Source organism: Octodon degus, unplaced genomic scaffold, assembly GCF_000260255.1.
Source record: "Octodon degus isolate 3935 unplaced genomic scaffold, OctDeg1.0 scaffold00077, whole genome shotgun sequence".
Taxonomy (NCBI): domain Eukaryota; kingdom Metazoa; phylum Chordata; class Mammalia; order Rodentia; family Octodontidae; genus Octodon; species Octodon degus.
Window position 1 is genome coordinate 4,499,183 of NW_004524653.1, and position 8,084 is coordinate 4,507,266.

Genomic DNA, 8,084 nt, shown 5'->3' on the forward strand with positions numbered 1-8,084 from the left:
GGGTGGGGGTGGGGGAGGGGTGCTTCAGCCGGCCTATAGCAGTCCCAAATGTCTGCCCAGCAGGGTGGCCAGGAATCTGCAGCAGTCAGGTCAGCTTAGTGTACGTTTTTAGGTCTACAGAAATTTAGGTTGGTGAAAGACCTGGGGTTGGATTTGGGGTTCCGGATGGCCCAGCGGGAAAGTGGGGAATAAGGTATTAGCAGTGTAACCTCAGGGGGCTTAGGGAACCACGCAGAGCCTCGGTGTCCTCTTTTTAGTTTGTAAAATTTATTATTATTATTATTAATTATTGGTACCGGGTATAGAACTCAGGACCTGAGCCATTGAGCTATGTGCCTTGTTCTTTTTAAAGAAAAGGGTGATATTGAGGCAGGGCGTGGTGGCACAGGCCTGTAATCCCAGCTCTTGGGAGGCTGTAAACAGGCGGATCACTATGAGTTCAATCTAGTAGTAAAACCCTGAACACCTTATAGACTCTTCCCTAACACACACACACACACACACACCCACACCCACACCTGGACCCGTGGCCCTTGTGGGGACAGCTGTGTCAGCGTGCAGTGCGAAGACTTGAGCTTATTAACTTCTGTTAGGTTGTGTTAAACCTCCGAGGAAGAGGTGCTTGACAATAGTTCTTTCAGTTTTACTTTTACTTCTCTTTCCTTCCCCCCCTTTCCTTTCCCCCCTTCTTCCCCCCCTTTCCTTTTCTTCCTTTCCTTCCCCCCCTTTCCTTCCCCCCCAACCAGGGATTGAACTCAGGTCCTTGGGCTTGCCAGGGAAGTGCCTATTCTGCTGAGCCATTTCCCAGGCCCCTACTTCCATTTCCTTCCTGAGACTTCCTTGTGCACTTTGGATAGAATCCAAAGGTTTAGTTGGCCGGGATGGCGCTGGCCTGTAATCCCAGCGCTGCTCGGGAGGCCTAAACTGGAGGATTGCCTCATGTTCAATCCAGCCTGGGCTATACAGGTAGTTCAGGGGCAGCCTGAAGTTTATAGCAAGAAAGGCCATCCAGATAGCTCGGCGGACTCAAGTGCTGGCATAGGCAGGCACAGGGACTGCGATTCAATCCTAGGAATGCCCTGTGCCCCATTTGAGACTGGGTCTGGTGGCGCGGGCCTGTAATCCCAGCACTTGGGAGGCTGAAAACAGGAGGATCACTGTGAGTCCAATCTGTGGAGTGAGACCCTGTACACCCTGTACTAAATACATAAAAAAAAAAAATTAAAAAATACAGCAAGACCCTGTCTCCTCAAAGCCTTAACTGCAAACAGATCTTGCCAGCCACATGATCAGGAATGGGTGGATTTCATTTGCTGTGCTGGGGATTGAAAGGGTCTCACTATGCAGTTTAGGCTGACCTTGAGCTTACTTTGTAGTCCAGGTGGGGCTCCAACTCTGCAATAATCCTCCTGTCTCAACCTCTTTGGTGCTGGGATTATAGGCATGCGCCACTACCCCTGCCTGCCTCTATTACTATTTTATTTTATTTATTCAGTGCAGGGTCTCTAGGGTCTCACTACATAGATTGGACTCTAGTGATTCCCCTGTTTTCAGCCTCCTAAGCGCTAGGATTACAGGCATGCTACCACGGACAGTCTTAGTTGCTGTCTCAGTGTGCCCCGGGGGCAGGGCAGGCATGGTTTGTGGTGCCAGGGATCAAACCCTGGTCCCTGTGCTCTCCTTAAACAGGTGCTTTAGTCCACTGAGCTATCTGGCTAGCTCTTCCATGCCTTTTTTTTTTTTGTTTTGGTGGAACTGAGGATTGAACTCAGGCCCTTGCGCATGCCAGTTCCATTCATTTTTTAAGAAACCTTGGGGCTGGAGACATAGCTCAGTAGAATAAACACTTGTCTGGCAAGCCTGAGTTCAATCCCTGGTTCCGCAAACAAAACAAAACAAAACAAAACAAAACAACAAACACCCAAAACCCAAAAAAAAAGCTTTTTTTTTTTTTTTTTGGTGGAACCGGGGATCGAACTCAGGTCCTTGAGCTTGCCAGGGAAGCGCTTATTCCACTGAGCCATCTCCCCGGCCCAAAAAAGCTTTTTTTCTGAGACATTACTAAATTGCCAGGCCTGACTCGAATTTGTGATTTTCCTGTCTTCAGCCAACCAGATTACTGTACTACCATGCCTGTAAAGAACTTTTATTCTAAGAGACAATGCTAGGGATTTTTATTATTATTTTTTGGTCTTTTTGAGAAGAGTCTCCATATGCAGCTCAGGCTGGCTTTGAGCTCACTTTGTAGTCCAGGCTGGTCTCCAACTCTGAAGTAATCCTTTCGCCTCAGCCTCCCTACTGCTGGGATTACAGGCCTGTGTTGGGATTATAGGTGGGTCCCACCACACCCTGCGCTGTTAGGGATTTTAGGGAAGGCTGAGACATGCTCCAGCCAGAATTTCAGACAGATCTCTGCTGTTGCTGAGGGCTGCAGTGGTGTGCATTTCTCCTGGAAGGGTAGCTAGCACTTTAACACACGGACCTTGAAGTTGGAGCCCAAGGTAGGAGGTACATTCAGGAGGTGAGAGTTGTGGGTGGAAAATACTATAAATATAAATGTAAGGGGCTTCCCTCTCGCTTTACTTATTTATATATATTTGGTGCAGGGTGTCACTACTCAGCTCGGACTTGTAGTGATCCTCCTGTTTTCAGCCTCCCCAGCATTGGGATTGCAGGTGTGGGCCACCGTGCCTGGTCTCAGTGGCTGGCTCAGCTGCCCGGGCGTTGGGGCCGGGCGTGGCTTGTGGTGCTGGGGATCGAACCCCAGTTCCTGTGCTTGCTAAGCAGGTGCTTAAGGGCCGGGGAGATGGCTCAGTGGAATAAACACTTCCCTGGCAAGTGCAGGGGCCTGAGTTCAATCCCCGGTTCCACAAAAAAACAAAACAAAACAAAAAAAACCCCACAGCTTAAGCAGGTGCTTAATCTGCTGAGCTATCTTGCCAGTCCTATCTATCCCTCGTGCTTTAGTATTTGGAAGTGGACTGCAGAAGAACGAGTTTAGGGGACTGAGGGGGGGGGCTCCAGATCGGGAAGGTGGTGGGGCGCGAAAATTACCCAGCTCCGAGTGGGAGAGGGTCTGAGTGTCGCGGACGCAGACGGAAGACTGGCTGCCCTCCGACAACAAGGGCGATTTTGCGCGCAGCTCAGATCCAGGGCCTGTCTGGACCTGCTCGCTCCTCAGCCCAGAGACAGCTCCTGTGCCTGATCTGCTTCGCTGTCGTCCTGGGCTGGGCGTCTCTGCTCCCCCGGGGAACCCCCGAGAAGGGCGGGTGTCTTCCCTTCTGCGCAGTCACCTCAGCCCTGGGTACGAGTGGGCATTACCCATCTCCCTGTAGAAGACAAGCTCCAAAGGGGAGGGCTCATTTGTTTTGCTTAGTGCTCCACCTCCCCTGCCTACAACAATGCCAGGCTTTTATTTTTGTATTTTATTTGTTTATTTATTTATTTGGGGGGGGGCTGGATCCGAATGCCTTCAGGGCAGGTTTGGCTGGCTTGAGTTGTGGGGATCGAACCACAGCAACCTGAGCCTGACTGCTTTGTTGAAGCAGCCACTTAAAGAACTGAGCTAAGGGGCAGGTCCCTTGTATTTCATTTTATTTTAATTTATTATTATTATTTTTTAATGCCAAGCTTTAAAACCTTGGCTTTTTCTTTTTTTTTTTTTGGTAGAACCAGGGATTGAACTCAGACCCTTGCACTTGCCAGGCAAGCATGTATTCTACTGAGCTGGCTCCCTGGCCCGAAAACCTTGGCTTTACAAGCTTTAGAGTGTCCTCAGTTTTTTTCTGTTCAGTTTTTGAGACAGGGTCTCACCATGTAGTGCAGGATGGCCTTGAACTCAGCGATCCTCCTGCCTCAGCCTACCCAAGTGCTGGAATTACAGGCCTGCACTACCACACCCACCCCTAACTCCTTTTTTATAGACAAGGAACTGAAACCTAAGAGATGAGAGTGTAGGGGACAGAAGGGACAGAAGCTGATTTCTTGGACAGGAGCAAGTGGATGAGGGAAAGAAGCAGGCTGTGGTTGGCGAGGGCCAGGGGCTGCAGGGTGGGGTGTCCCCAAGGGAAAGGAGCCCGGAGTGGGGCCCATCAGGGATGAAAGTGTCTTCTTTACCCCCAAGGCAAAGGGAAGCCATAAAGTGGCTTCTGGGGGGACAACTATTGGAGTGGAGAAGGGCCTCACCCTCACCTGCCAGGCAGAAGCCAGAGCAAAGCCTGCACACTGGACCTGCGGCCTGTCTTAGGCAGGGCTGGTGCCAGGGGCCGCCCGCTATTCAGGCAGAGGCTGGAGGGTGTGCAGCGCTTGGTCCCCAGACCCCCAGGCTTTGGTCTGAACGAGTGGGCCTCAGGAAATGGCTCCCTGTACTGGGCCATGGCGTGCAGAGGTTTCGGTCAGTCAGGTCACTTCCTCTTCCCCAGCTCCCATGATTCATCCCAGAGCATCCCCGGGGACCCAGGGAGGGTGGCGAGCTTATGGGGGTGCTGGCCAAGGTGTGTCAATCTCTGGTGCCGGGGCTCGAACCCGGGCCCTCAGCGCAGCGCCCGCTGGCTGCAACCCTCCCTTTCCTTTCAGGAAGTTTATGTGAACACTCTGAGGCGAGTCGGCCTTGTTAAACCATCCAGGGCCTTAGAGGAAGACAAAAGTTGTGGGCGCAGGAGGAGGCAAACTTGCCAAAAGGGCAAACAGTTAAAAATCAAACAAGTGGTTTTTTTTGTTGTTGTTGTTTGTTTTCTTTCTTTTTTTCTTTTTGACTTTATCAAGGTTGATTTATTCAATCAAGTTGGGATTATAGCTAAACCTATTTAAATTGAGCTTTATGATTGGCCTCTCCCTTTCTGGTTTGCTTGTAAAAACCAGCAATCACATCTCTTCCAGTACTGTTCCCAGCCAGGTGGACTGGCAGGCTCTAGGGCTTCCGGGTCCCAGGCGCGGCCTTCTCTGCCGAAAGGTAAATTCTGCTATCTATTTTTATCATATATCATCCTAATATCTTACAGGAGCTTAACTCGGTGATGGCTGGTGTGGCGGTGGCGAGGCTGGGCGGCAGGAGAAGCGAGATCCTTCCCCCTTCTTCTCCTAGGCTGCATCGCCTCGGTACAGCGCCGCCCGTTTCCTTCCCGGGCGTCTTGTGTAGTTGTGCACAGAGCGGCAGGTTTGCCTAACTTTTTCGTTCTCCTTTCCTGCTGACGCCTCTCTGCAGTTTTTCAGGTTTTCCTGCTCTGAACACTGGATTCTTTTACCTCTAGTATCTCTCTTGGCTCTGTTTCAGCTCAGGAGATTTCCTTTCCAATTTTTTTTTTCTTCCCCTTCTGTAATAGTTCCACAGTGAAATAAGTAAATACTTGGGAAGGGAGATCATACTACGTTCTGGTCTTCTAATTAAGGCTGTCACCAAAGATGATTCCAATCCGTGTTTAAATACAGCCAATCAAAGGTTTTTTTTTTTTTGCTATTCAATCTGAGAATGCTAGGATGGGCAGACTCTGGGTAAGGAAATCGGAAGTTAGCTGAAGAGGTCTGATAGTGCTAAGATTGTATCAGAGATATGGTGTGATTGTGTGTGTGTGTGTGTGTGTGTTCACTGGCAAGTATTAACAGGGAGGACTTGTTTCGGTGATTGTGAAAAAATGAGGGGTCGCTGGTGTTTTCCCGCAGCAGGAAGAGGTGCGGCGGGCGTCCCCGGGAGCCGGGGTTCGGCCGGGGCCCCTCTGCGGGGACCCCCTCTGCGTTGCGGGGCGTCTCGATCGAGCACCCGATTCCCGGGGACGGATCTGCGGGCCGGGAGCGCTCGAGGAGCCGGGGCGGCGAGGCCAGCGCTGGGTCTTCAGCGCTCTCTCGCCACAATGACGCGAGTTCTCGGCTCCTCGCGCTGTCCTGCTACTTTCGGAGTTGGCATCTAATCGGAAGCCCGGCTTTCCGAGCAGTCTGCGGCGGGAGGCTGCGGAGAACGCGTCCCGCAGCAGCCCCGCGGCGAATGCAGACCCCTGCTCGTCCTTTTGGGAGCGCGGTGTGTATTTGCAAGCGAGCAGCCGCTGGGCAGCATTGTGCAGCGAGTTCCCAGTTCCTTTGGCACGTCTCCAGGAGTTGAGGTTCTTTGTAATTCCTCGCTCAAACGCCAGGATCACACACAAAACTCTTTGCACAATTCTTTCAGTTTAAAAACGTAGAACATTAAAAAACCCCAAAACACCCCCAGAACAACAGAACAAAACAAAACAAACCAACCTACCCACGACATAATAGGTTTTTCTGGAGGGGGGTGGGGGAGGAGAAACGGTAACAAACCATATGATGCCATAATGCTTAACAAAGTGGGGCTGGTAAAAGCACAACCCTTAACCCCCCTCCCCCGCCCCCCAATAATTCAGCAGGAACAAAGTGTGAGCCAGGAGCTTCGTTGTTCTTAGTGAGATGATTCTTCATTAAAATATTTGCCTGTTTCCTGATCCCTGACTGAAAAGTTTGGACTTTTTGGCTCCATTTTGACACTACATTTTTTTTTTTTTCTTTCTTTTTTTTTTTTTTTTAACTATCAGCGCTATTGTGTTTTAGAGCATTGGAGATTTCCAGAGTTCAAAGGTTATCCATTGCCACGTAGAGTGAGGCCACGCTTACGGTAAGGGTCGACCTGGCCACTTGTTCCCAGTTTCTTTGTTTTGTAGCAAGGCTTGAGAGTCACTTGTTTTGATAAAGTTTAAGTGAAGTTTCTTGTTTAGGAAGAGTGTGTTTTTGAACTGTTTCAGAGTGTGAATGTAAATCTCTGACATATTTTAAAGGAAGATACCTTGTGTTAGAAAAGGAATCCCAGTAAAATGATGAATATCCATGTACTTGAGTGAAAAAAAAAATAGTGCTGGCCTAAGGATCTGTCGGGCACTAATTAATTGTAATTGATTCACTTCCTTTAAAAAAAAAAAAAGACTAACCAGACCATATGCGGAGTTAGTAGTTATATATAAAATGACAGCCTAACAGGCAAATTCTTCCCCTTTGCTAACCAGTCTTCTCAAATTCCTTTTCCTGTTAAATAAGGATCGCCTTGCACATCAGTTCCGGGTCCTTTTTTTTTTTTTTTTTTTTAAATAGGGCTATTTTCTGCTTTTCTTTTGATTTAGGAACATACATCTTAAATACTTTCCTCGACCTGTTTCTAAGCTTTTCCATTTTGGAGACACTGAGGCTACTTTAGGGAACAACACATCTTGGATATTTGCGGCTACTTCCACGGATCCATTTCACATTTGCATTCATTTGCATTTGGGAGCAGAAAAATTGGTGGATGTGATTGCCGCTTTCATCCGTGGTTCCTCGGGGTTTACTTAAAATAAGGGAAGGTCAAGGTCTTTGAGAGCGTAACCTTTTCTTGCTTTTCTTTTTCCAACCTTTCTGCTCAAGGAAGCAAACATTTGGGAAACACTATATCAGCTGGGCGTAGAAAAGGGGGAATGGCTTGTTTTTTTGTTTTGTTTTCTATCTATTTTAAGCTTAGTTTGACCCACATGGATTTTTATCAAAACTCAAGTAGATTCCTGGAACCTGGGATCCAAATTTAGAAAACTGGAAGTGTAACATCGAAGCAAGCCCAGCGCCTTCGACCAAAAACAAAAAAAGGTTTATGAAGCTAGTGAATTTTAATCATCTTATCTCATTGATCTTCTAAACACTTCGAGCCTAGCTGAGCAAGGGTTTTTGTACATAGCTACCTTTTGACTTAATCTCAGCTACCTTTTGACTTAATCTCAAACAGGTCTAAACGTTTTTTTTGTTGTTGTCTGCAGTGCTAGCTGACCCGGGAGTTCGGCTGCCGGCCCCTCCCCTCGCGGGCGCACCTTGCGAGGGAGGGGGAGGCGGCGAGGGATGGCGCGGGCGCGTCTGCGCCTGCGCGCTGCCCTGCGGCCCACTCCCCGACTACCTGTCACTGGAACCGCCGGGGCTCGAGCCGGCCACGTTTGGCCGGTTGGCGGGAGGCGAGGGGGGCGGTGGTAAGGCGCGCGCGTGCGCGGGACTCGCAGGGTGAGAGGCGGGGGTGTGCGCGCCCGTAGGCGCACGCCCGCCGGGGCGGGGCCCGTGGAGGTGGGCGG

General features: G+C 49.7%; 1 protein-coding gene across 2 annotated transcripts in view; it reads left to right on the forward strand.

Annotated features, from left to right (window-relative positions):
* Znf217 (zinc finger protein 217) overlaps nucleotides 1-8,084 on the forward strand; it is a 39,106-nt gene that overhangs the window by 5,308 nt on the left and 25,714 nt on the right. Inside the window, exon 1 of one of the 2 annotated variants that reach the window (XM_004636024.2) lies at nucleotides 4,888-4,951. The exons of the other annotated variant lie outside the window; for it this stretch is intronic. The gene's annotated coding sequence lies outside the window, so the exon portion shown is untranslated. Of the gene's footprint in view, nucleotides 1-4,887; nucleotides 4,952-8,084 lie in introns of those variants that run through there. 2 annotated transcript variants of the gene reach the window in all.